This window comes from Chiloscyllium plagiosum, unplaced genomic scaffold, assembly GCF_037043375.1.
Source record: "Chiloscyllium plagiosum isolate Xiang-an unplaced genomic scaffold, Cpla_swu_hap1 HiC_scaffold_18, whole genome shotgun sequence".
NCBI classification, from domain to species: Eukaryota; Metazoa; Chordata; class Chondrichthyes; order Orectolobiformes; family Hemiscylliidae; genus Chiloscyllium; species Chiloscyllium plagiosum.
Genome location: NW_028270156.1, coordinates 89,655,457 through 89,681,493, shown reverse-complemented (window position 1 = coordinate 89,681,493; position 26,037 = coordinate 89,655,457). Strand labels below are relative to the sequence as shown.

The following is a 26,037-nucleotide window of genomic DNA, read 5'->3' as shown; positions in this document are numbered from 1 at the left end:
ATATTAGTACTGGTTTTCTGCACTTTGATCCTGCCTGTTGAACAACAGTGCCAGCTGTGGTAGCACTGTTCTGGCAGCTACTGTTGTTATCCCCTGATCGGGCCCTACCCACCACTCCACTCCTCTCCTCTCAATATCCAAAACAGTATACATGTTGGAGATGGTTTAGCCACAGTGGTGTCCCAGTCTCCAACTGCCTGTCCCTTCCAGCTACCTGCCTGAACCTTGGTAGTGTCCACGACTCTAAAACTCCTGCCTATGGCGCTTTCCACCCACTTTCCTGAATGCCCCAAAGTGTGTCCCCACTCTGACCCATGTAATCTGACAGAAACTACAATTGGACAGGTCCCACAGGTTTGGTTGGCATGACTGTTCGAATTGTCTCTTATTTCCCACATTCGATATGATAAGCAAACTACCCAGTGTACTGCCATTTTAATCTTCTCACAACTACTTCATTGAAAATTAATGTCTACTAAAATTAACTTACAGCAAACTAGATGGCCCTAGAGTTAGAATCTCATTAAAGAACATTAAATATGCAATTAATTCTAGAAATAGCAGTCTAGATCCCACTCTAAATCCCAGGACTGTACTGCTCGCCCACCAGCCTGACTCCCATTGCCCTTAAACCTGATGGGGAGGGAAAGGTGAATGGAGGTTTCAGGTCAGAACAGAGTGAGTCATCTGACCGTTACTGACCAATCAGCAGCCCTTCTGTCCAAAACGTTACTCTGACATTGTGACGTCACTCCCCTCCAGGTCTGGCCCCGGAAGCTCCTTCCGCTGCCTCAGCCCCTCAAGGTGTGTCCTCAAACCCGAGTCCGCTCCTTCGGGATTGATGTGGAAGCTCCCACTGAGTGAGACCGTTTCATGCCGGGTCACAGGAAGCCTTGACTGTGCTGGGTGTTGACAGTGTCGGTTAAATATTAACCTGCTCAACCTGTCTCTGAGAGAGGTGTGAAAAAGGGGATAAATCGGAATCACCTTCTTCTGTGCTGTCGATCTCTACGGCAATCATATAACCAGAAGGTAACACACTGAGATCTTAATCAAGGTGCGGGAACAAATGACTGCAGATGCTGGAATCGGAACTGAAAACAACAAATGCTGGAGATCACAGCGGGTCAGATAGCATTCACAGAGGGAGAACAAGCTAACGTTTCGAGTCTAAATGACTCTTCATCTTAATCAATAAAGTTAAATATTTTTAGTGTCATTGCAGTTTGATATCAACACGATCATTTTGCTGTTATTAGAATGTAGTTTGCTTACATTTGTTGAATAGCAGCAGCAACAAAATTCCGCCAGCATTTTGATCAGTCTAACAATGGTACATATTCTTTTGTTTAGCTTGTGAACAAATGCAAAATTATGACGGACGGAGTAAATGCGGGACAAATACAATGTACTTCAATGAAAGGAAGAAATGGAAAAGGTAAAGTTCAAAGATCAGCTGTGTTACTGGCAATATTCCCTGATGAGTATCAGACACTCCAGGATAGAATGTTACAATTTCAGGAAAGGCTGAGAAGTAACTGTGGCTATCAGAATGATAAACAGCATGGCAGGCATCTCAGGAGACTGCATAGCCTGAGCACAACTTGCAGATGAATGGTATTTGGTGCTTGGCCACTGGGCAGACCACCTATGAACAAAAACAGTTGTTTTATCCCCTCATACATGATCTGTGGCAGCAGGAGAGATCATCTCGGCTCACGATCCTGCTACATGGAAACACAAAATTCAGTTTACTGAACCAGCTCGTAACATCAATTGGATGGTCACGCTGGTTGTAAACAGGTCCTGGCAGTGTGGCTGTGGAGGGAGGTAACTATCTGTCCTTCTGTGGTTCCATTCAAGCCCAGGTGTCCTTGGGGATGGGGCGCAGAATGTCCATCTCAATGCCTTTAGAGGGATGGAACACCACAGAGGCATACAGTGCTTTATTTCCCGTCCAACTCCATTTCAATTTTATCCCTTCCCTCTCTTCCCACTTCGTCCCCTGCCATGTTTATATTTGGTATTGCATTGCCCAAAAAAGGCTGCGCTTGTAAATCATCAATTGGATACACATGAGTTTTTACTGGTGGTGGCTGCTCGTTATACAAAAAAAAACAACAAAAGAAGTTGCAGTGGGAAAGAACTCATATTTATGTGATAACACTTTTGGGTAGAAACATATACTAATAAAACACAGCAATGAAGGGCTCCTATGGTGCAGGGTTAGAATTCTTAAGTGTGTTCAAGTTCAGCCTGCTACCCTAAATGTGTAATATCTATGGGCAGAGTGATTAGAAATAACTAATGAGAACTGAAACAATTTAGGTTTATGACTCTGTCATGTAGGAGGAGAAAGAGACCATTAATCCTTGTGAAATTGCTACACAGAGACAGGAAGAGTCTGCGAGTAAAATCGCACAATTATTTATTGCAAATTAATATTTTGTATCAATGGTTGAAAATAGAAGGTTTTTGGTGTGATATTTCTTTAACTTTTTACATTAGATTTTTTAATTGCATGTTTTGTTCACTTTCTTCGGACAGACGATGATGGAAAAGGAATTAGTCAATTGCTGAATAGTGACAGCGACAGGGAGTTAAACCTGATTACCCGATTCTACTGTGAGAGATTGGAGGATGCAATATAGACTTGGTGGAGAGCATTGCCCTGACATTAACAGCAACTGATTCATTGAGCAATGGAAATTACGCTGTAAGTTATATGATAGAATTTTTCCATTATTCTATTATTAATCAGTAAAATGATTGAAGTGGGCATGTAATTGAAGGAACCTTTGGAAATTTAAGAAAAAGTAACAAGGTTGTGCATCTCATTAATGATATGAAAAACAATAAAAGTAAGGGTCAGGGGTACGAAAATAAAAATGCACCAGAAAATAGAAAATACTGAAACAATATTTTTTTCAAAGAAAAAACAATAATGAAAAGTTGTTTACTTGAAGGACCGATAACGAACTGAGAGCAAAATAGAAATTAGTGAGGTGGGACCCCATGGCTTAGTGGTTAGTGGATGAACTCATGTGATGATGAAAACCACATATCAGAGAATGTCAGGATACCCCAGATCAGTTTTAGCGAGATGGAAGAAATGCCATGATGAATATTTCACTGGGAAGAATAGCTTGTGTGTGCTCTGCAAGCAACAAGATCCTAGCAGAGAGCACAAATAAAAATACCATGGTGGGGAGGGATTGGTGTCAGCAGTTTTAAGGGAGACGCTGGAATACCCAGTGAGTTCCAAATCAATTATGATGGAATTCTTCAGTTTATGTTGTATGCAGCTTTTGGTTTAAGCCCTAACACTATGGTCATTGTGTAATTCAGAACTGAAAGAGCTAAGTTTGGCTCGACCTAGAAATAAGTGAAACATTGTCACGGGATGGCACGATGGTTCAGTGGTTAGCATTGCTGCCTTACAGCACCAAGATCCCAGGTTCGATTCCAGCCTCCGGCAACTGTCTGTGTGGAGTTTGCACATTTCTCCCCGTGTCTGCGTTGGTTTCCTCCGGGTGCTCCGGTTTCCTCCCACAGTCCAAAGATGTGCAGGTCAGGTGAGTTGGCCATGTTAAATTGCCCATAGTTAGGTGCGTTAGTCAGAGGGACATGGGTCTGGGTAGGTTACTCTTCGAAGGGCCTGTTTCCACACTGTAGGGAATCTAAAAAAAATAAGAAATATGTTGTCAAGTTTTAAACAGGTCACCTTATGAAGTTCAAGTTCAAGTACCAGGAAGGTGCCACTCATGTCACTGAGGCAGGTAATGTTGAGGGACTCTTGAAGAAGTGTCCTGTCCAGATCATTGAAAGTGAGGAATTACAACCCCTTGTGAAGTTTTCTTGACTTGGTAGTGTTCCATGTTATTCATGTTCGGTGAGTTTAGCTGAGAAATCTCTGGACACTGTTCTAATTACTTTTGCTAATCAATATGCTCCGTAGTGTGCTCTATCAAAGTCTGTTCCCATATTTGCCTCTTGTTAATTCTGGATGTTGAATATAAACGGTGCATACATTTTGGCCCACTGTCATAAATATAATTAAGTAAAATCTGTTGCTGTTTGTTGCTGGAGAATTATTCAGCTTTTTTCACTGACTAAGTTCCTTGAACTCACTGTGTCTACTTTTTAGGTGAAGTAATTGGTCTCTAGTCAAATCATAATATAGATTTTCCACATGCTCATGTGTCACATTGTAAAAAATACAAAACAAACTGGTAAATGTGACTTGAAATTAACACGCAGAGTTCATTCAAAATGATTTCTTACAACTACAAAATATTTTTAAACAAAACAAAAACAAGTTACATGTAATGAATACAGTTTTGCCATAGTGAATATGCCTGTCACCAAGAATTGAAAATCTATCAATTCATATTAAAGGGAAGAGCCTTTCATGCTTGGGCAGATGACATACATTTATAAAAGTATATCATGCCAGCTATTCCACAGTAAAAAAAAAACCTTCGGGAAAATGTTTACAAATTAAGACCAGAGCTGTGAAGGAAACATCCAAAAACAAATTATTCCTTGGTGGAAGAAACATGAACCATCAAGCTAAGTCAGATAATGATTATGACATCAAAGTGAAATATAATAACATGCAAATTTATCATTTCATTAAGTTTCCTCCCCAGTGGCTCGGTCATTAATTGTTCTTGCCAAGTTGGGAATGACATGCTTTCATGAAGCATTGCACTCGATTTGATGTAATCTAGCTGAATTCTCGATAGGATTGGGATCCAGGATTATTAAACAGCTGCAGTGAATGAAAGGTAGAATATTTCCAAGTCCAGATTGTTTGTAGATTGAATATCAGGGTTGTGGGTTTGGTACGATAGGAATATAAAGATACAGAATAAAGCAATTCAGTGCAGCATGTCTGCACTAACCAGAAAGAAATTGAAAAAGAAAAATCGCCCAATTTAATTTTAAATATGAGAAAGTGAGACTGCAGATGCTGGAGATCAGAATCTCTGGTGCTGGAAAGGTACACCAGGTCAGGCAGCATTCGAGGAGCAGGAGAGTCGACGTTTCGGGCACAAGCTCTTCATCAGGAATGGGGGGGGTGGCCCAAGGGGACTGAGAGATAGGGTTGGGTTGGGGGTTGGGGGGGGGGGGGGGAAGGTAGCTGGGAATGCAATAGGTAGATAAAGGTGAAGGTGATAACTTGGAGAGGAGGGTGGAGCAGATTGGTAGGAGGTAAATGGACAGGTAGGACAGTTCAAGAGGGCAGTGCTGAGTTGGAAGGTTGGATCTAGGAGAAGGTGGGGGAAGGGGAAATGAGGAAAATGGTGAAACCCATATTGATTCTGGGTGGTTGGAGGGTCCCAAGGCAGAAGATGAGACATTCTTCCTCCAGATATTAGGTGGTTAGGATTTAGTGGTGGAGGAGGCCCAGGACTTGCATATCCTTGGTGGAGTGGATCACTCTGACACAAATAGGGAGGATGTGTTGGGTAGGCTAGAGGTTATTAAGGTGGACAAATCCCCAGGACCAGATGGGATCTATCCCAGGTTGCTGAGGGAGGCGAGAGAGGAAATAGCTGGGGCCTGACAGATATCTTTGTAGCATCCTTAAATACAGGTGAGGTGCCGGAGGACTGGAAGGTTGCTCATGTTATCCCCTTTTACAAGAAGAGTAGTAGGGATATTGCGGGGAACTACAGACCAGTGAGCCTGGCGTCGGTGGTGAGAAAGTTGCTGGAGAAGGTACTGAGGGATAGGATCTATTTATATTTGGAAAATAATGGGCTTATCAGTGATAGACAACATGGTTTTGTGCGGGGGAGATCGTGCCTTACCAACTTAATAGAGTTCTTCGAGGAAGTGACCAAGTTGATAGATGAAGGAAGGGCTGTTGATGTCGTATGCATGGACTTTAGTAAGGCAGTTGATAAGGTTCCCCATTGTAGACTTATGGAGAAAGTGAAGTCACATGGTGTGCAGGGTGTTCTAGCTAGGTGGATAAAGAACTGGTTGAGCAACAGGAGACAGAGAGTAGTAGTTGAAGGGAGTTTCTCGAAATGGAGAAAGGTGACCGGTGGTGGTCCACAGGGGTCAGTGTTGGGGCCACTGTTGTTTGTAATATACATAAATGATCTGGAAGAGGGCACTGTTGGTATGATCAGCAAGTTTGCAGATGACACGAAGATTGGTGGAGTAGCAGAAAGCATAAGGGACTGTCAGAGAATACAAGAGGGTATAGATAGACTGGAGAGTTGGGCGGAAAAGTGGCAGATGGTTTTCAATCCAGACAAATGTGAGGTGATGCATTTAGGCGAGACTAATTCAAGAGTGAATTATACAATGAATGGAAGAGCCTTGGGAAAAGTTGATGAGCAGAGAGATCTGGGAGTGCAGGTCCTTTGTATCCTGAAGGTTGCTGTACAGGTGGATAGACTGGTCAAGAAGCCATACAGTATGCTTGCCTTCATTGGACGGGTATTGAATATAAGAGCTGGCAAGTCACGTTAAAATTGTACAAGACATTGGTTCGGCCACATTTAGAATACTGTGTACAGTTCTGGGTGCCACATTACCAAAAGGATGTGGACACTTTGGAGAGGTTGCAGAGAAGGTTTCCGAGGGTGTTGTCTGGTCCGAAAGGTGCTAGCTATGAAGGGAGGTTGAGTAGGTTAGGTTTACTTTCATAAGAAAAAAGGAGATTGAGGCGGGGGGGCCTGATTGAGGTTTACAAAATCATAAAGGATATAGACAGGGTGGATAGAGATAAGCTTTTACCCAGGGTGAAGGATTCAATAACAAGAGGTCACGCTTTCAAGGTGAGATGGAAGGGTTAAGGGGGAAACATGTGGCAAGTACTTCACACAGAGGGTGGTGGGTGTCTGGAGTGCATTGCCAGCAGAGGTGGTAGAGGCAGGCACAGTAGATTTATTTAAGATGCATCTGGACAGATGCATGAGTAGGTGGGGAGCAGAGGGTTACAGATGCTTAGAAATTGGGCGACAGGTTTAGACAGTACATTTGGATCGGCTTAGGCTTGGAGGGCCAAAGGGCCTATTCCTGGACTGTAAATTCTCTTTGTTCTTTGTAAGCACACACGTTGAAAAGGCAACACTTCATGCAGTTGCAGTGATGTTAATATTGTGTCTGTTGGTGAGCTGAAGGATATTTATGACTTCAATTATTGGAGTTTCATGATGTTATCAGAACTAGTTACCCAAATTGCTCCAAATACCATAATGACCGTTGATATCCTTTCAATTCTTACTGCAATAAAATCCTGGCAATTACAAACTTTTCAATGTTTCCTACAAAATTTCTAATCTATTGTTTTGAATTTCCTTTTTGTTTCTTTGGATATAGCAGTGAAACTAGTCCACTTTTAATGTAGGAATTCATTGAAGGTGTTGTGGTTCTAGCATCAAAGGCAATGCACAACAAGCTATTAAAGTGACAACATGGATCTCATGTTCGCATCATAGTTCAAGTGTTATGGATTCATACCCAAAGCCCAAAACTTCCACTTCCAATATTGTAGAGTCCGGTTTTGCTTATCACATAACTTGTTAACTGCAAGTTTCATGTCATATCCAATAGATTCCTCTATTCCTGATGAAGGGCTTTTGCCCAAAACATCGATTTTCCTGCTTCTCGGATGCTGCCTGAACTGCTGTGCTTTTCCAGCACCACTCTAATCTAGAATCTGGTTTCCAGCATCTGCAGCCCTTGTTTTTTCCTACAACTAATGTCTCCCTCATAGTTCTTCTTCACAAGTGGAGGCAAGGTCTCATCAGTGTGCTGAGATGAATATTCTTCACCAATCGAACATCATTAAGGTAACAGCTTTTCACAATTACGACACTGCTGTTTATCATTTTCTCTCTTTCATTGTTTTCCCTTCTATTTCTTCTTTTTCTTGTTTCTTTCTGGTTTATTTCATTGTTCTTCCTTTGTTTGTTTCTTTCCCATCTTTCTTTTTCCCTCATTTCCTCCATCAATTCATTCTTCCATTCCGTTCCTTCATCTATTGTTTCCCTTTTCCCGTTTCCCTTTCTATTTTACCTGTTCTTCTCTTTTATTCCAGTATATCCGTAATCTGTCAGAGCATCAACAGAGAAAGGAAGCAACAAAACATCTTCTGAACACAGTGACCAAAACCAATGGCTGCAGAGAACGAATATTTTGGGTAACATTGGTGAAAATACAAGAATCAAAGCCAAAACTGAAACTCATTCTGAAAGAAATGCAGAGCAGAGGTATTGTACAGTCCAAGTATTTCTAGCAATCAAACATGGTTGCCTCTTTAATGGGTGAGGCTGCCACACACTACTAATGAAATGAAACATCTTTCCCAGGTTTTGACTTGCTTTATAATGCACGCATCGGAGAGATGGAAGGAGAGCTATCAGATCACCTCAAAGGTAAGTCAAAATAAAAGTAATCGTTAATCATAAAAACGTACCACATTAATTAAGTTCTAACATTTTATTTGTACCTCACATTTCATCACTGAAAGGAAACAAACCCTCCAAATTATTACCATGAACTGTTTCTATAAAATGCAATCCAAGTTACAACACGAAGCAAATGAACTGGAGCTTGGGCATGGACAGTGTTCCATCTGCCACAAATTATATGCCACATGTGTGATATTGAGCTTTGGTGGAAATTGCTGAATGCTCATTTTGATTTTCCCAGCTGCTCTGGAGCAGACTGAGCCCAACCTTCCAGTTTTAGATGCTGAACCACAAAGTCACATTCAGTTTTGCAAGTCAGTTGGTTTCAAAATCTTCCCTGGTACTTTGTCAGGCCATTATTTCTTTTCCCTTCAGTCACATCAGGGTCTGAAAAGAAGTCTTGCTTTTACTGTCAATACAAGGCCTTCGGGTGCCTTTATGCAAATGTAAACCTCAATAATCGCCAGAGTCTCGGAGTCTACAAAGTCTGTATTGGGCTGGAGTCACAGAGCTCCAGACCCAGTTAAAGCTTAAATCAAATACATGACAGACTGAGTAAAGATGATGTCATTTATAGGATCACAATTGGTTCTAGACTAGTTACTGATGAAGTCAGATCTGATGAATACAGAAGTTAGAGTGTGGTCCCATAGTGAGGACAGACTGAACTGATATGTATGTACTGGTTGAAGAAGGTCTTGATTCATATGTCGGCTCCACCCTGGGCAATGACTTGAAACGCACAGTGACCTAAAGAAAGTGTGGATATGGGTCACGTATAGAAACAGAATCTTTAAACATCCAAGTGTCATATTTCTACCAACTGCATATGTACTAGAGTTCAACATGTATCAGATTGCACACATGTTGTTTGGGCATTGAATGAAGGCACAAATAGGGCTACAATGATATTAGCTTGACCTAATTGATCAACCAGGACTAGATAAGGAATTGTTTTTCAATAAGTCACATATCCCAGAAACACATTTCTACACACAGTGCTGAAACATTGGATTTGTGAAGAGCCCATATTTGCTGAAATCTTACTGACGTAGAGTGGCTGTGTCAAAGACTATACTCAATTGTCTGGCCAGGCAATTAGTTGACTTGGAAACATATTTAGGCTCATATCGAGATAAGATTTGCTTCGTCTATATCTCGGACTTGTTAAAACATGAAATCAAATATGGGGTCAAGCTGGGTATAGGTAGATTCACATGAATTTTTGTGAAGGTTTTGTGTAGGGCAGGTCGTGCCTCACAAACCTTATTGAATTCGTTGAGAAGGTGACTAAGGAGGTGGACGAGGGGAAAGCGGTAGATGTGGTGTATATGGATTTTAGTAACGCGTTTGATAAGGTTCCCCATGGTAGACTACTGCAAAAAATACGGAGGTATGGCATTGAGGGTGAGTTGGAGGTTTGGATTAGGAGTTGGCTGGCTGGAAGAAGACAGAGGGTAGTAGTTGATGGCAAAGGTTCATCTTGGAGTGCCGTCACTAGCGGTGTTCCGCAAGGATCTGTTTTGGGACCATTGCTGTTTGTCATTTTTATAAATAACCTGGAGGAGGGGTTAGAAGGTTGAGTGAGCAAGTTTGCGGATGATACGAAAGTCGGAGGAGTTGTAGACAGTGAGGAAAGATATGGCAGGTTACAGCGGGATATAGATAAGCTGCAGAACTGGGCAGAAAGGTGGCAAATGGAGTTCAATGTAGCTAAGTGTGAGGTGATTCACTTTGGTAAGAGTAATAAAAAGATCGGGTACTGGGCTAATGGTCGGATACTTGGTAGTGTGGATGAGCAGAGGGATCTTGGTGTCCATGTACACAGATCTTTGAAAGTTGCCACCCAGGTAAATAGTGCGGTGAAGAAGGCATATGGCGTACTGGCTTTTATTGGTAGAGGAATTGAGTTCCGGAGTACTGAGGTCATGTTGCAGTTGTATAAGACTCTGGTGCGGCCGCATCTGGAGTATTGAGTGCAGTTTTGGTCGCCATATTATAGGAAGGATGTGGAGGCACTGGAACGGGTGCAGAGGAGGTTTACCAGGATGTTGCCTGGTATGGTAGAAAGATCGTATGAGGAAAGGCTGAGGCACTTGGGGTTGCTTTCATTGGAAAAAAGAAGGTTTAGGGGTGACTTGATAGAGGTGTACAAGATGATTAGGGGTTTAGATAGGGTCGACAGTGAGAATCTTTTTCCACGTATGGAGTCAGCTATTACAAGGGGGCATAGCTTTAAATTAAGGGAGGGTAGGTATAGGACAGATGTTAGGGGTAGGTTCTTTACTCAGCGAGTCGTGAGTTCATGGAATGCCCTGCCAGTAGCAGTGGTGGACTCTCCCTCATTATGGGCATTTAAGCGGGCATTGGATAGGCATATGGAGGATAGTGGGCTAGTGTAGGTTAGGTGGGCTTGGATCGGCGCAACATCGAGGGCCGAAGGGCCTGTACTGCGCTGTATTCTTCTATGTTCTATGTTCTATGAAGATTCAGAATAGACAGGGAGTCCATTCACATACAATCTTAGACTGTACAATGAGAGGCTTCAGCTTTCGCACTGAAATGGACAATGAGTTGATAAAATTGGTGGAAGATCCCCATGTGATCCTTATACATCGACAGTGTTATTTTATAATTATGGTTCACATAGCACATTTAATTGTATCACTGGTTTGTCATTCTGTTCCCAACATTAAGCATTGAAAAAGTGAGTATTATGCACAGTCCCTATTCAGCCAGTGGGCCATATGTTTACATTCGGTATAAATTGTCTGAGATTGAAGCAGACATCAATCTTATAAACACTCTGATACTATCTCCACTGGGGACAACAGACAAAACAAAAATGAATACAGTAAGTAATAATAAGTGAACAATGTGATAATATTTGGCTTCTCACATGTTCCAATGTTAAATTCTCTTCAAATGGAGATGAAGATGACGATAGAGTGGAGGGGCTTATCTGTTATAATGTAAAATCTACTATAATCCATCTGATTCTCCCTGATTTATATTTAATTTAATTCAATATTTATTCGGCAAGATTAATTTCTAGCACAGTGTAGTAAAATTTGGATTCGACTCACATATTTTGTATTGCTACCCAACTCAAACTCCTCCTTGCTTCTCGTTAATTGTTTTAATGTAGTTAATTAACAAATAAGAACAATGCCAACATAATTTTGATCATTGTCATGAAAGGTATACAAGATCAACACAAGCAACACCTCCTCCACCAAACCGAGCATGTGGTCAAACACACCATCAAAGGAGACAGCAAACTAACGACCATTTCCCTCACTGATCGATATACAGAGCTTATCATTATTTCCACTCTGCGTGAACGGAGACTAGTGGAACATGAGCTCCTTTCCAGAGGCAGGGAACATGAAGAATGGCAGCGGAAGTACGTCACCAGCGAACTTGAAAAAATCTGGATTGATCAATTATTCAGGAGCAGTTTTGGCCACTCCAGCCTGTCTGGCACCACGGTGGTTAGTGGAGTGGCTAGCATTGGTAAGACAACAATGGTGCAGAGGATGGTCCATGAATGGGCAGCAGGAAACATCTATCCTCAGTTCCAATTTGTTCTACATTTCACATTTCGAAATCTTAATGCATTCAACAGAGCCGTTTCTCTGACTGAAATGGTATTGGATCAGTAGCCTTATTTAGAAAAGATAATTGAAGATATCTGGATGAAACCTGAATATCTTCTCTTGGTTTTTGATGGATTAAATGAGTACAAACACCACATTGATTTCACTGGCCGCGTGGCTGGTGATGTCTCTGCGAATCACTGTGTTGCGCCTGACTGCAGATGTGAAGTTTTTGAAATGGTGCACTCCCTGGTACAGCAACAGCTGCTCAGAGGTTGTTCTGAGCTGGTTACCAGCCGGCCGACTGCCCTTGACTCATTGGAAAAGGCCAATGTCAACCTTTGGGCTGAGATCCTGGGCTTTCTTGCTGATGAAAGAAAATAATTTTTCAGAAAGTTTTTGGGCAGTGAGCAACTCGCTCCCAATGTCTTCAAACGCATTGAGGAGAATGAGATCCTGTATACCATGTGCTACAACCCTTCATATTGCTGGATCATTTGCTCAACCTTAGGCCCACTCTTTACACAGCTGAAGTGCAAGTAACCTCTTCCCAAAACCATCACTCAACTTTTCTCCATCCACCTTTCCAATCTCTTGGACAACCACAAGCGAGATGTTGAGGACCAGCGGATGGTTTTACAGCGACTCGGGGAGTTGGCTTACCAGGGAGTTTCGAAAAGGAGAATTGTTTCTAATGAGAATTACTTCATTCAGCATCAGCTGGAGTCCAGCAAATTCATTTCAGGATTCATGATGGAGATCTTGGAAAGGGATGACACAGCTAAAAACATTGTGTACACATTTCTCCACCTTACCATCCAGGAATTCTTGGCCGCCCTGGCTCAGTATTTGAGTCCAAAGCATCAGAATGTGGTGGAAATGCTTCACTATGCTTTTTCGAAGGATGATGGTCGGTTTGAGATTTTTATTCGATTTTTAGTTGGTCTTTCAACACCCACTTCATCCCGAAATCTGGAACCATTCCTGGGTCCGCTGTCTCATCACACGACCTGTCAGGTGATAGACTGGCTGCAGGCCAATGTTCAGGCAGAAATTAAAAACATTGACAGAGTCAATGGAAAGAGGAAACTGCTGAACACATTCCATTATTTGTCAGAGTCTCAGAATAGAGCTTTAGTTCAGAAGACCATTGGATCTGTGGAACATTTGAACTTTGGGGACTCCAATCCAAAGAATGCACTGAGATTAAACCCAATGGACTGTTTTGTAATGTCTCATATTGTACAACTTAGTGAGTCAGTGATGGAGTTGAATTTGGAGAAATGTTATATTCATGAGCAAGGAATCAAACGATTGGCTCCTGCAATCCACAAGTGTAAAGTTCTAAGGTATGTATTGATCCGGGTAAAATTAGATAACATGTCTGCAATGACCCATTGATTTTCTCTTATAAATTCCACCTGATATGAATTTCATAGAATCTCTACAGAGGAGAAAACGGTCATTTGGACCATCTAGTCTGCAACAACCCTCTGAAGTGCATCCCATCCAGACCCCTCCCCTATCCCTGCATTTCCCAAGGGACATGAAAGGCTACAGAAAAGATATAGAAGGATGTTGCCAGGGTTGGAGCGTTTGACCCAAAGGGAGAGGCTGAATGGACTGGGACTGTTTTCCCTGGAGCATTGAAGGCTGAGGGTGACCTTATATATCGAGTTTATAAAGTCATGAGGAACATGTTTAGGGTAAATCGGCAAGGTCTTTTCCTTGGGATCTGGGATTGAGAGGGGAAAGATTTAAAAGGTACTTAAGGGGCAACTTCTTCACACAAAGGATGTGTGGGTATGGAATGAGCTGCAGAGGAAGTGGTGGAGGCTGGTGCAATTACAACATTTAAAAGGCATCTGGATGGGTATATGAATAGGAATCATTTAGAGGGATATGGGCCAAATGCTGGCAAATGTCATTAGATTAATTAAGGATATCTGGTCGGCATGGACGAGTTGGACCAAAGGGTCTGTTTCCTTGTTGTACATCTCTATGACTCTATAACCCATCTAGTCTGCACATCCCTGGAAACTATGGGCAATTTAGCATGATCAGTCCATCTAACCTGCACATGTTTGACTATGGGAGGAAACCGGAGTACCCAGAGGCAACCCCCGCAGACACTGGGCAAATGTGCAAACTCCACACAGTCACCCAGGGGTGGAATCAAACCCAGATCCCTGGTACTGTGAGGAAACAGTGCTAACTGTTGAGCCACTTATCACTATAGTAGCTGAATCACAATTACTATTCGTTTTTTTTCTGAGAGTCAAGGAGTTTTCCATGCTTTTTATTTATTTTTAACGCTACTATCGCATTGACCTCGATACTGAGTGCTCTAACTATAACAAAAAAAAGCACCAGGCGAACTTAGTTGGTCTTACACTGTGAGACTTCAAAGCCACAAGGAGTCTGGCAGAGTCTTTAACTCGTGCTATGACAAGGAAACAAAGAACCGAGCCAAATCATCGTACCTCTGTGTTCACAACAGAGTAAAATTAAAACCTTCAAAGATTTTAACCTCAGCAATTCCTAACCAGACTTTATAACCAATCGCAGACTCTGTTGATAATGAAACCTCGACAGTAGGTGAATAACTGAAACAACAACAAAAAAGCAATTTATTACCAATATAGGAACTTTAGCAGAGCAAACTTAAACAACAAAGTTTGAAACCAATAATCTTGTTTTCAGGGCAATTCACACAAAAGACAGACAGACAGACAAGTAAACACAGTGAAGGGATAATTAAAATAAAGTAACAAAACTGGCCAGATTAAGTGGTTTTCATATCTTACTCTCAATGTATATTTGATGGTTTCTTTGTTAATTTTCTGAAGATATCGATCTGTGCCACCTTTGAATTCACTCTGAGAACTGAAATTCTGAAATAAAGTGGAAGGTTAGGCAGGGAGCATTTAAATCTTCATGCTGTAACGTCAATAGCTAAGTTCATTCTCTCAAAAGCACAGTCCCAAAAACCAACTTAAACTGTGATCTATGCCTATGCTTGACCATCTCGTTCTCTCCCAGAAACAAATGGAAATTGCTGTTCTGAGGAAAGCTCATTGGACCGAAATATATCTATCCACAGATGCTGCCAGACCTGCTGTGCTTTTCCCTCAATTTTTGTTTTTGTTTCTTATGTCCAGTATCCACAGTTCTTTTGATTTTATGTTGTATCCCAGGCTTGTTCACAACAATTCCCAGGTACTGGCCTGATCAATTCCCAAACATTTCTTATCTGGTTCAATGTGCTGCTCTCCCACTGTGCTGAATCATCTACAGGATCCTATTGATCAAGAGCTAACCTGCCATTAACTGTGAGGCCCCACCTCACGAACAAACAGCAGCTTGTTTGTTTGTTTTGTTGAAACACAAGTTGCTGTTCACAATCCAAAGACATTTCCAACTCATTGCAGTTCACAGCTACAAATCAAAATTGATAAAATAATAAATTAAACGAAAAGTTGGCGAAGGTTTGAACGCTAATCCTAAGAGGCCCTCAATTAAATGAACAGACCTGGTGTGTGACTGAACACAGTTCACGGACAGAGAATAGCAATGGAGATCAGGTGGCAAATCAAACTGTTGAACCCAACCTCTGTCACCAATTGTGTGCCATTGCAGAGATGAATATCATCCTTTGTAGTTTACATTTACAAACCAAAGCTAATCTGATATTGTGTTTGACCCAACCCTTCACTAGATAAATAGTAAGTGAATGCTGTACCTAGTTCAATGCAGAATACGTTGCTAACACAGCAAGGCTGCCATTCATGTATCTGAAACTGTTACGGGTGAGGGTCAGGGTGGGTTTGAAATAGAGGTTCAACAGTCTGTGATTTACAGGAGGCATGATCTGCCCTTTGTGGTAGCACAAAATTCACCATTCACCTCAGCAGCAGGGAGATTGGGCAGCTCATCACCACATATTTTACATGACTGTTGGGATGAACGATTATCCATTCTGCTTGGAACTTAAAACATGGCTTGTGTATTGTTAAATGCATCAGAGAAGCAGGAATTTATTGATTGATTGATGTCTATAAGTCTTTTTCTTTGTTGTGTTATCCAAACAGGGCAATAATGCCTCACAATTAACCATTACTTTTACTCTTTGCTGGATTACATATGGATGAGTTCAATGCAATATAATTGCACAAGTGTTTTTAAAAATTGGATATAAGACAATCTCATTGATCAAGAGGGTGATACGCTCTTGATCTTGCGTTCAACTTGTCATAGAGTCAAATAACATGCAAACAGACCCTTTGGTCCAACCAGTCCATGCTGAACGTAATCCCAAACTAAACTAGTCCCACCTGCCTGCTCCAGGCCCATATCCCTCCGAACCTTTCCTTCTCATGTATTTATCGAAATATCTTTTAGAGCCATAGAGTCGTAGAGATGTACAGCATGGAAACAGACCCTTCGGTCCAACCTGTCCACGCCGACCAGATATCCCAACCCAACCTGGTCCCACCTGCCAGCACCCAGCCCATATCCCTCCAAACCCTTCCTATTCATATACCCATCCAAATGCCTCTTAAATGTTGCAATTGTACCAGCGTCCACCACATCCTCTGGCAGCTCATTCCATACACGTATCACACTCTGCGTGAAAAAGTTGCCCCTTAGGTCTCTTTTATATCTTTCCCCTCTCACCCTAAACCTACGCCCTCTAGTTCTGGACTTCCCACCCCAGGGAAAAGACTTTGTCTATTTAGCCTATCCATGCCCCTCATAATTTTGTAAACCTCTATAAGGTCACCCCACAGCCTCCAATGCTCCAGGGAAAACAGCCCCAGCCTGTTCAGCCTCTCCCTATAGCTCAAATCCTCCAGCCCTGGCAACATCTTTGTAAATCTTTTCTGAACTCTTTCAAGTTTCACAACATCTTTCCAATAGGAAGGAGACCAGAATTGCACACAGTATTCCAACAGTGGCCTAACCAATGTCTGGTACAGCTGCAACATGACCTCCCAACTCCTGTACTCAATACTCTGACCAATAAAGGAAAGCATACCAAATGCCTTCTTCACTATCCTTTCTACCTGCGACTTCACTTTCAAGGAGCTATGACCTGCACTCCAAGGTCTCTTTGTTCAGCAACACTCCCTAGGACCTTACCATTAAGTGTATAAGTCCTGCTAAGATTTGCTTTCCCAAAATGCAGCAACTCGCATTTATCTGAATTAAACTCCATCTGCCACTAATTGCACCCATATCCACCACTTCCTCAGGAACTACCCTCTGAGTTTAAAAAAATTTCTTCTTGTGACTTTTTTAACTCTTCCTCCTCTCACCTTAAAAATGTGCCCCTAGTCTTGAAATCCCCCATCCTCGGGAAAAAGACACCTGACATTAAGCCTTTTTATGCCGCTGATGATTTTATAACCCTCTGAGGTCACCTCTCAACCTCTTATGCTCCAGTGGGAAAAAATCCCAGTCTATCCAGCCTCTTCTTCTAACTCAAACCTTCCATATCAAAGCTTCCTGGTAAACCTTTTCTGAACCTTCTCCTCCTTAACAATATTCTTCTTTTACCTAAGTGATTATAACTGGACACAGTATTCCAGAAGAGGCCTCACCAATGCAAACTTCAAAGAATTATGTACCTGAATCCTCAGCTCCTTCTGTTGTACAACACTGTCCAAAGCCCTCCCTTTAACTGATTAACCTCTCCCCAAGTTTGTTGTATCAAAATGCATTTATCTAGATTGAACTCCATCTGCCATTTCTCAACCCATTGACCCATTTTGTCAAAATCCCTTAGAAAATCATCTTCTTTACTATGCCAACAATTTTGATATCATTTGCAAACTTACCAACCATGCCTTCTGTATTTTCATCCAAATCGTTTCTATAAGTGACAAACAAAAGACAAGCCAGAACCGATCGCCGTGGAACATCGGTGGTGACAGGCCTCCAAGTCTGAAAAACAACCCTCCACTTTGTCTCCTGCTGTTCAGCCAATTTTGTATCCAATTGGCAAGCTCTCCCTGAATCCCATGTGTCCAGTTTTGGGTTAAAATATATATTCTATTTCCAGGTCATAAAATGGGTAGTACATAATAAGGCCATCTGGCCAATTATGTCTGCACTGGCTCCTTAAATGGCCTACACACTTCATCCTATTCCCCTCCTCTTCCCTCAAAGCTATCACATGTTTTCTCCTTCAGGTATATATCAAATTCCTCTTTTCAGAGTTGTACTGGGTTGTACTATCAATAGTCTTTCAGTCGGTGAACGAGTAACAGCAATTTACTGAATAAAATATATGATAAGAACTATACACCTCTCATTTTTCACCATTCAAGCAATTAATCTACTGTTTGAAATATGTGTTCACTGGTCACCAACTAATTCAGTGAGAATAGTTATGCAAGATTTCAATCTGTTTTCTAATACTGCACAACACTGTTCTATCTGCCCATGCCTCAGTGTGTCAATGAGAAACAATTGGATGGAGTTTCTGTAAGGTGAAGTTTGTTATGTTAATTGGAGAGATTTCCCACTCCTTGATTTTTTTTTCCTTGGTTGTTAGGCTGAATGACAATAACATTGGAGATACAGGAGTCAACATTTTGTCTGCATCATTGGCGCATTCGGAATGCAAAACAAAGCGTTTGGAGTAGGTAATCTTCCCAACATTAACCCCAAATTTTATGTGCAATGATTTGTGGCAAGTCGGGAATTTGCTGTATCTTTGGCATGACCACTGTTGAAAATATAGGGAAGGTGAAGACTGCAGATGCTGGAGATCAGAGTCAAGAGTGTGGTGCTGGAAAAGCACAGCCAGTCAGGCAGCATCCGAAGAGCAGGAGAATCGATGCTTTGAACATAAACCCTTCATTAGGACTCCTGATGAAGGGTTTATGTTCGAAATGTCGATTTTCCTGCTTCTCGGATACTGCCTGACCGGCTATGCTTTTCCAGCACCACATTCTTCGATCTTGCTAGACTGCATCTGGAGTATTCTGTTCTGTTCTGCACAACAAGTATATATTAGACTGCAATCAAATTTCAACAGGAAGATATTAGGGAGAAATTGAATCAGAATCTTTTTGTGGAAATTATGGTCACATGGTAACCAATGGAGATGTTTAAAATGCTGAATGATGGGACAGGGTCGTTAGCTAAAAGATCAAGGAAAGAGCATTATTTTAAAGTTACAGTTAAGCCATTCATTCAGGAGCCAGTTCAAACCACACTTCTTCCAACTAGAGAAGCACAATTTTCAGATTCTCAACAAAAAGTATTGTTAAGATTCAGAGACGAAAGTAAAAAAGTTAAGTTAATTTTTTTGTTCAATTAATACAATTTGGCCTAAGCTGATGTGTTTACATCCCACGTTGTTACAATGCTTGAGGAGAGATGCAGGGCATCGGAGAAAGGAAGAAATGACTCATGAAAAGGATTTCATGGATCATGAACATAAGGTCTGAAGATAGATTGAAAACATTGGATCCGTCTCCATTAAGGAAAGGAAGCTGTGATGTAATTTGAATGAAGTATTAAAAATGATAATGACAGTGGAAAGAGTCGGTAGCAATAAACTGTTCACTGCCATGAAATGATCAAGTATATCAGCACAAAAATTCAAGAAATTGCCAAAAGAAGCAAGAACAATGTGAGATAATCTTTTCTGCACAGTGACTGGTTAAGGTTGGAATGTTGTGCCTGACTGACAATGAGAAACTTCATCATCGACTGCAAGAATTTGGAGCTGATTCAGTGAGTGCATATGTCAAAACATTAAACATTTCCATTGTATTGTAAACAATAATTTCCTTAAGTCATGTCCACAGCAAGTTCTTCAGGGGTGCTTAACATATTAATTCACCGGAACATAGAAAATCAGAGCAGCAGCAGGCCATTCAGCCCATAGACCCTGATCTATCATTATATATACCATGGATGATTATCCAACTTTGAACCCTGTTCCTGTTTTCTCCCTGATATCCTTGACCCCTTTAACCCTTAAGAACTTTATCTGCCTGGCGTTATAGAGATGTTCAGCATGGAAACAAGCTCTTTTGTCTAACTGTCCATGTCGAACAGACCCCAAATTAATCTAGTTCAGATGGAGTTTAATTTAGATAAATGTGAGGTGCTACATTTTGGAAAGGCAAATCAGGGCATGACTTATACACTTAATGGGAAGGTCCTGGGGACTGTGCTGACCAAAGAGACCTTGAAGTGCAGGTTCATAGTTCCTTGCAAGTGGAGTCACAGGTAGATAGGATAGTGAAGAAGGCATTTGGTATGTTTCCTTTATTGGTCAGAGGACTGAGTCTAGGAGTTGGGAGGTCATGTTGAAGCTGTACATGACATTGGTTAGACCACTTTTGTAATATTCTGTGCAAGTCTGCTCTCTCTCCTCGAGGAAGGATGTTGCGAAACTTGGAAGGGTTCAGAAAAGATTTTCAAAGTTATTGTCAGTGTTGGAGGCTTTGACCTGTACGGAGAGGCTGAATAAACTCTGTTTTCTCTGGAGCATCGGAGGTTGAGGGGTGACCTTATAGAGGTTTATAAAATAATGAGTCCCATGGTTAGGGTAAATAGACAAGTTCTTTCTCTGGGATGGGGGAGTCCAGAACGAGAGCGCATAGTTTTAGGGTGAGAGGGGAAACATTGAAAAGGGACCGCAGGGGCAACCTCTTCATGCAGAGGGTGGTGCGTGTATGGAATGAACTGCCAGAGAAATGGTGGAGGCTGGTACAATTATGATGTTTAAAAGGCATCTGAGTGGGCACAAGAATAGGAAGGAAATGGGACAAGCGCTGGCAAATGGAATTAGATTAGGTTAGGATGTGGAGCTGCCAGTGTTGGACTGGGGTATACAAAGTTAAAAATCACTCAACACCAGGTTGTAGTCCAACAGGTTTAATTGGAAGCACTAGCTTTCGGAGCACTGTTCCAGACAACCACCTGATGAAGGAGCAGTGCTCCGAAAGCTAGTGCTTCCAATTAAACCTGTTGGACTATAACCTGGTGTTGAATGATTTTTGGATTAGGTTCGGATATCTGTTTTAAGAAGGTGAAAAGTGGATATTCCAGGAGAGGTGCCATTGGTCAAACCACTTCATTTTAAACAAAACCAAATTTATTTACAAGATTACCCAATGCAATAGAAGCAAAAGAGAACCAAATGCAGAATTAGATTAGATTACATTACAATGTGGAAACAGGCCCTTCGGGCAAACAAGTCCACACCGACCCGACAAAGCGCAACCCACCCATACCCCTACCCCTACATTTACCACTTACGTAACACTACGGGCAATTTAGCATGGCCAATTCACATTGTGGGAGGAAACCGGAGCACCCGGAGGAAACCGGAGCACACCCACGCAGACACGGGGAGAATGTGCAAACTCCACACAGTCAGTCGCCTGAGGCCGGAATTGAACCCGGGTCTCAGGCGCTGTGAGGCAGCAGTGCTAACCACTGTGCCACCGTGCTGCCCACTAAATAACCTCACTTATCCAAAAACCAAACAGACTTTACCTGTTGTTCCCTATACTTGCAACAATCCCCATAAACACCTCGTGGCACAAAAGGTAGCATCAACACAGGGTCTTACAGGAGAGAGAGATGTCAGACAGAGAGGATCAGCACGAACCTGCTTCTTTCACGTAACTGTTTCTTGGATCAGCAGCCTCAAAACACTACCTGCCTGCTTTCAGTGAATAGCCAGACGTCCAAAAACCAAATCAAACCAGAGAAAAGCTGAGCTGGGGGAAGTGACTATTCCCCTTTCATTGCACAAATTCTGTTAAAAATAAAACTTTTTTCTGGAGGTAGTATCTGTAGCTATAATCAAACTGGCCCTAAAACCCTTCGAAACCCAAACCTTTTGGAACCTGTGTCTTTTACGATCTCTCTGGGGGGGGGGGGGGGGGGGAAAGAAGAAAACCAAGTACAACAGAACCTTGTTAAAGGAGCAACATCATCACAGACTCTATTTGACAGCATTAGGCCCTCATCCCCCTCAACCCTTTGCATTCATAAACCCATCCAGATGCCTTTTATATGCTGTAATTGTACCAGCTTCCACCACTTCCTCTGGCAGCTCACTCCAATCTCATACCATCCCTCTGTGTAAAAAAGTTGCCCCTTAGGACCCTTTTAAATCTTGCCCCCTAGTTTTGGTCTCCCCCAACCCTGGGGAAAACATCTTGTCTATTTGACCTACCCATGCCCCTCATTGTTTTATAAACCTCAATAAGGTCACCCCTCAGCCTTATTCAGCCTCTCCCTCTAGATCAAACCCTCCAACTCCAGCAACATCCTTGTAAATCCTTTCTGAACCATTTCAACTTCCACTACATCCTTCCTATAGCAAGAAGCCCAGAGCTGCATGCAGCATTTCAAAAGTGGCCAAAGCAATGGCCTGCACAGCCACAACATGACGTACGAAAGCAAAGAAATACAGATAGTAGAAACCTGAAACAAAAGCCAAAATTGCTGAAGAAACTCAACAGGCCTGACAGCATCTGTGGAGAGAAAGTAAGGTTAATGTTTCGAGTCCAGTGATCCTTCTTCACAGCTGACTCTGTTTCTCTCTCTGTAAACCTGCTGAGTTTCACCAGAAATTTCTGTTCTTTTTGAGAACAATATGTAACTTTTTCTTTCCAACCATTCAGTGTTTTAGCCAACAAACACTCTCTCTGACAGGGAATTTCACAGACTCACCTCAACCTGAGTGAAGAAATTTACCCTCATCTCAGCTCGAAATAGCCTACCCCAGATCCTTAGACATTGACCCTTGGTTCTGGACTTTGGGAACATCCTTCCTGTGTTTACCCTGACCTTTTCTGTTAGAATTTTGTAGGTTTCTAAAAGGTGCCCCATATTATTCTAACCTACAGTGAAAATAGTCCTAACTGATCCAGTCTCTCTTCATTCATCAGTCCTGCTATCCCACGAGTCAGTCTGGAAAACCTTTGTCGTATTCCTTCTATGCATGAATGTCCTTCCTGAGATAAGGGACAAAAACTATACATATGACTTCAGGTGCAGTCTCACCAAGGCACTGCATGTAGGCAACTAGACAGCCCTGCTCCTGTCGTTGAATCCTCTTCTCTCTTTTATTTCTCTTTTTCTGTCTCTCTCTGTCTGTCTGTCTGTCTCTCTCTCTCTTTGCCTCTCTCACACCCGGACTCTCTTCGCCTCAGCATGCTACTCTCTAAGGGGTTGTGGGAGGGAGAAAGACTGTCACACATCTTCTTCTGGAATTTGTCTTTGCAAAGGAAGTCTGGAGAAAGATGCAGTGGCCTTTGTCAAGGTTCATCCTGAGCAGTTCCATGACGCAAGACTCTGTGCTATACAGTCTGTTCCCCGGGAAGCACAACGAGACAAACATCAACTGCTCCTGGAGGACCGTCACCTTGCTGAAAGACACTCTTTGCTCTGCTTTAAAGTTGTTGATGGTTAGCTCCCACCTGAACACACACACTGCTGTTCACCCTCCCTTTCCAGGAGTTAATCCAGCTGTTCTTTGACACTGAATACTCAGCAATCTCCTTCCCTGTTCTAGTGATTCAACTCCCAGAATTTTCCTCAGTCACTTCTCACTACCACCATCTGGTGGATGCTCTTTCTCCTGCTGTGTCCCATGGCCTCCGCGATTCCCATCTCATTAAGTTGAAACAAGTTGTTATCTCTTATTGGTTCCCTTTGCGCTAGTTTCAGGTCTAGTCTGGTTGACAATGTCCTCACGAATTAACGAATTTGGTCCCTTGTGTTGCTACTGAGAATCTGATGCTCCCCAGTCGGAATCTATTCTCCGTCCTTGACATTTGAAGCACGTCTTTGAGGTGGTGTTCAAAGTACAATCAACATTTGTGTGAAGTGATGAAAAATCAGCAAAATCAAAATCCTTGCCCATATCTGTCTTAATACCAGTCGTTAGGAAGGAATCATTACCGTGTTAATTACATGTGTTGTAAACTTTAGTGCCAAAGTTGAAACCAGATATCCATCCCATTTTCATTCCATATTAATATCTGAAACATACATCTTTAACCACACATTGTATATCAGTCAGAACTATTTAATGTCTTCTGAAAATCCTCTGGGCCAGACCAGGTAAGACTCTCAGATTCCCTTTGGTGATGGACATGAGTGAAGCAGATGTGTATTTACAGCAATCACTGATTAGGTTATGCAATGGTGACTATGAAACTAACTTTCAATTCCAGATGGATTAATTATTTGAGATAAAATTCAGCCAGTTGCTGGTATTTGTACTCTATGTCACTGCATTACAAGTCCAATGCGATTTCCCCCAGTCCAACTACATCCTCAATTTACATCATTCCCCAAATATCAACACCTTAGTTTCTTACAGCACTGTCTGTGTGTGCAGCAGCTCATTAGATTCTCTCTCCCCCACCACTTACACCCATTTGTTACTGTTTAGCTGCTCACAGTTTGATTTCAAAATATGTGTTTCAATTGGAAAATTATGAATGATTCTGTCATTTTAACTTTATTAATTGGTTGGTTATTAATCATTAATTTCTTTCTTAGATTATGGAGGAATCAGTTCAGTTCAGATGGAAAGAAGCAGCTCCGATCACTGAGAGAATGCAGGGCTGGTGTCCGAGTATTTGTGTGATCAAAGGATCAAGAAATTACCAACTATTTGGACTTAATATTACTGAGAGGTGTATTTCTCTCACCTCCATCAAGTGAAACACATGAGATATTACATTGGCTCAAGAAAAACAATTCCTGGAATTCTGAAATAGAATGGGAACGATGTCGAGTATTCAGTAGAAACTTTCAGTAGCAGCTGGTGTGTGTTGGTATGTGGGTGATATTCACCGTCGAGCACAGGGAGATGGAGCTGTGACTGTGAAGCTTTTATAAAAGAGTCCGAGAGATCGCCGTCATAGAAACAGGCCTTTCGGCCAGCGTGCCCACACTGTCCAGTTTTCACCGTTAAACTAGTCCCTTTTGCCTGTGTTTGGTCCATGTATCCCCGTATCTAACCCATCCATACACCTGTCTAAATGTTTCTTAAATGATGAAATTGCACTCACTTCCACCACCACTGGCAGCCCATTCCAGACACTCACCATCCTCAATGTGAAGAAAACTGCCTCTCTATACCCTTTTGTGTCTCTCCCCTCTCACCTTAAACATATGCCCTCGAGTTTTAGACTCCCTTGGGGAAAAGCTGCTGGCTACCTACCTTATCTACGCCTCTCATGATTTTATAGTTCTGAAGAAGGTCACCCCTGAATCTCCTACGCTCAAGGGAAAAATGTCCCATCCTATCTCATCTCTTCTTGTAGCTCAAACCTTCCAGTCCAGGTAACATCCTAGTAAATCCTTTCTGCCCTCTTTCTAGTTTAACAGTTACTTTCTATAGTAGAGCGACTAGAACTGCGTGCAGTATTCCAAATGTGACCTCACTCATGTCATAGAGTCAGAGATGTACAGCATGGAAACAGACCCTTCAGTCCAACCCGTCCATGCCGAGCAGATATCCCAACCCAATCTAGTCCCACCTGCCAGCACCCGGCCCATATCCCTCCAAACCCTTCCTATTCATATACCCATCCAAATGCCTCTTAAACGTTGCAATTGTACTATCCTCCACCACTTCCTCTGGCAGCTCATTCCATACACGTACCACCCTCTGCGTGAAATAGTTGCCCCTTAGGTCTCTTTTATATCTTTCCTCTCTCATCCTAAACCTATGCCCTCTAGTTCTGGACTTCCCGACCCCAGGGAAAAGACTTTGCCTATTTACCCTATCCATGCACCTCATAATTTTGTAAACCTCTATAAGGTCACCCCTCAGCCTCCGACGCTCCAAGGAAAACAGCCCGAGCCAATTCAGTCTCTCCCTATAGCTCAAATCCTCCAACCCAGGCAACATCCTTGTAAATCTTTTCTTAACCCTTTCAAGTTTCACAACATCTTTCCAATAGGAAGGAGACTAGAATTGCATGCAGTATTCCAACAGT

The 26,037-nt window shown here is 42.1% G+C and overlaps 1 pseudogene across 1 annotated transcript; it reads left to right on the top strand.

Annotated features, from left to right (window-relative positions):
• The first annotated feature begins 708 nt into the window (after positions 1-708).
• On the top strand, positions 709-25,821 carry LOC148147046 (NACHT, LRR and PYD domains-containing protein 3-like; annotated as a pseudogene). The gene is made up of 8 exons (XR_015760234.1): positions 709-1,032; positions 1,354-1,438; positions 2,548-2,716; positions 8,066-8,237; positions 8,337-8,402; positions 11,640-13,386; positions 18,597-18,683; positions 24,590-25,821. The product of XR_015760234.1 is annotated as an NACHT, LRR and PYD domains-containing protein 3-like (transcript).
• The last annotated feature ends 216 nt before the right edge of the window (positions 25,822-26,037 follow it).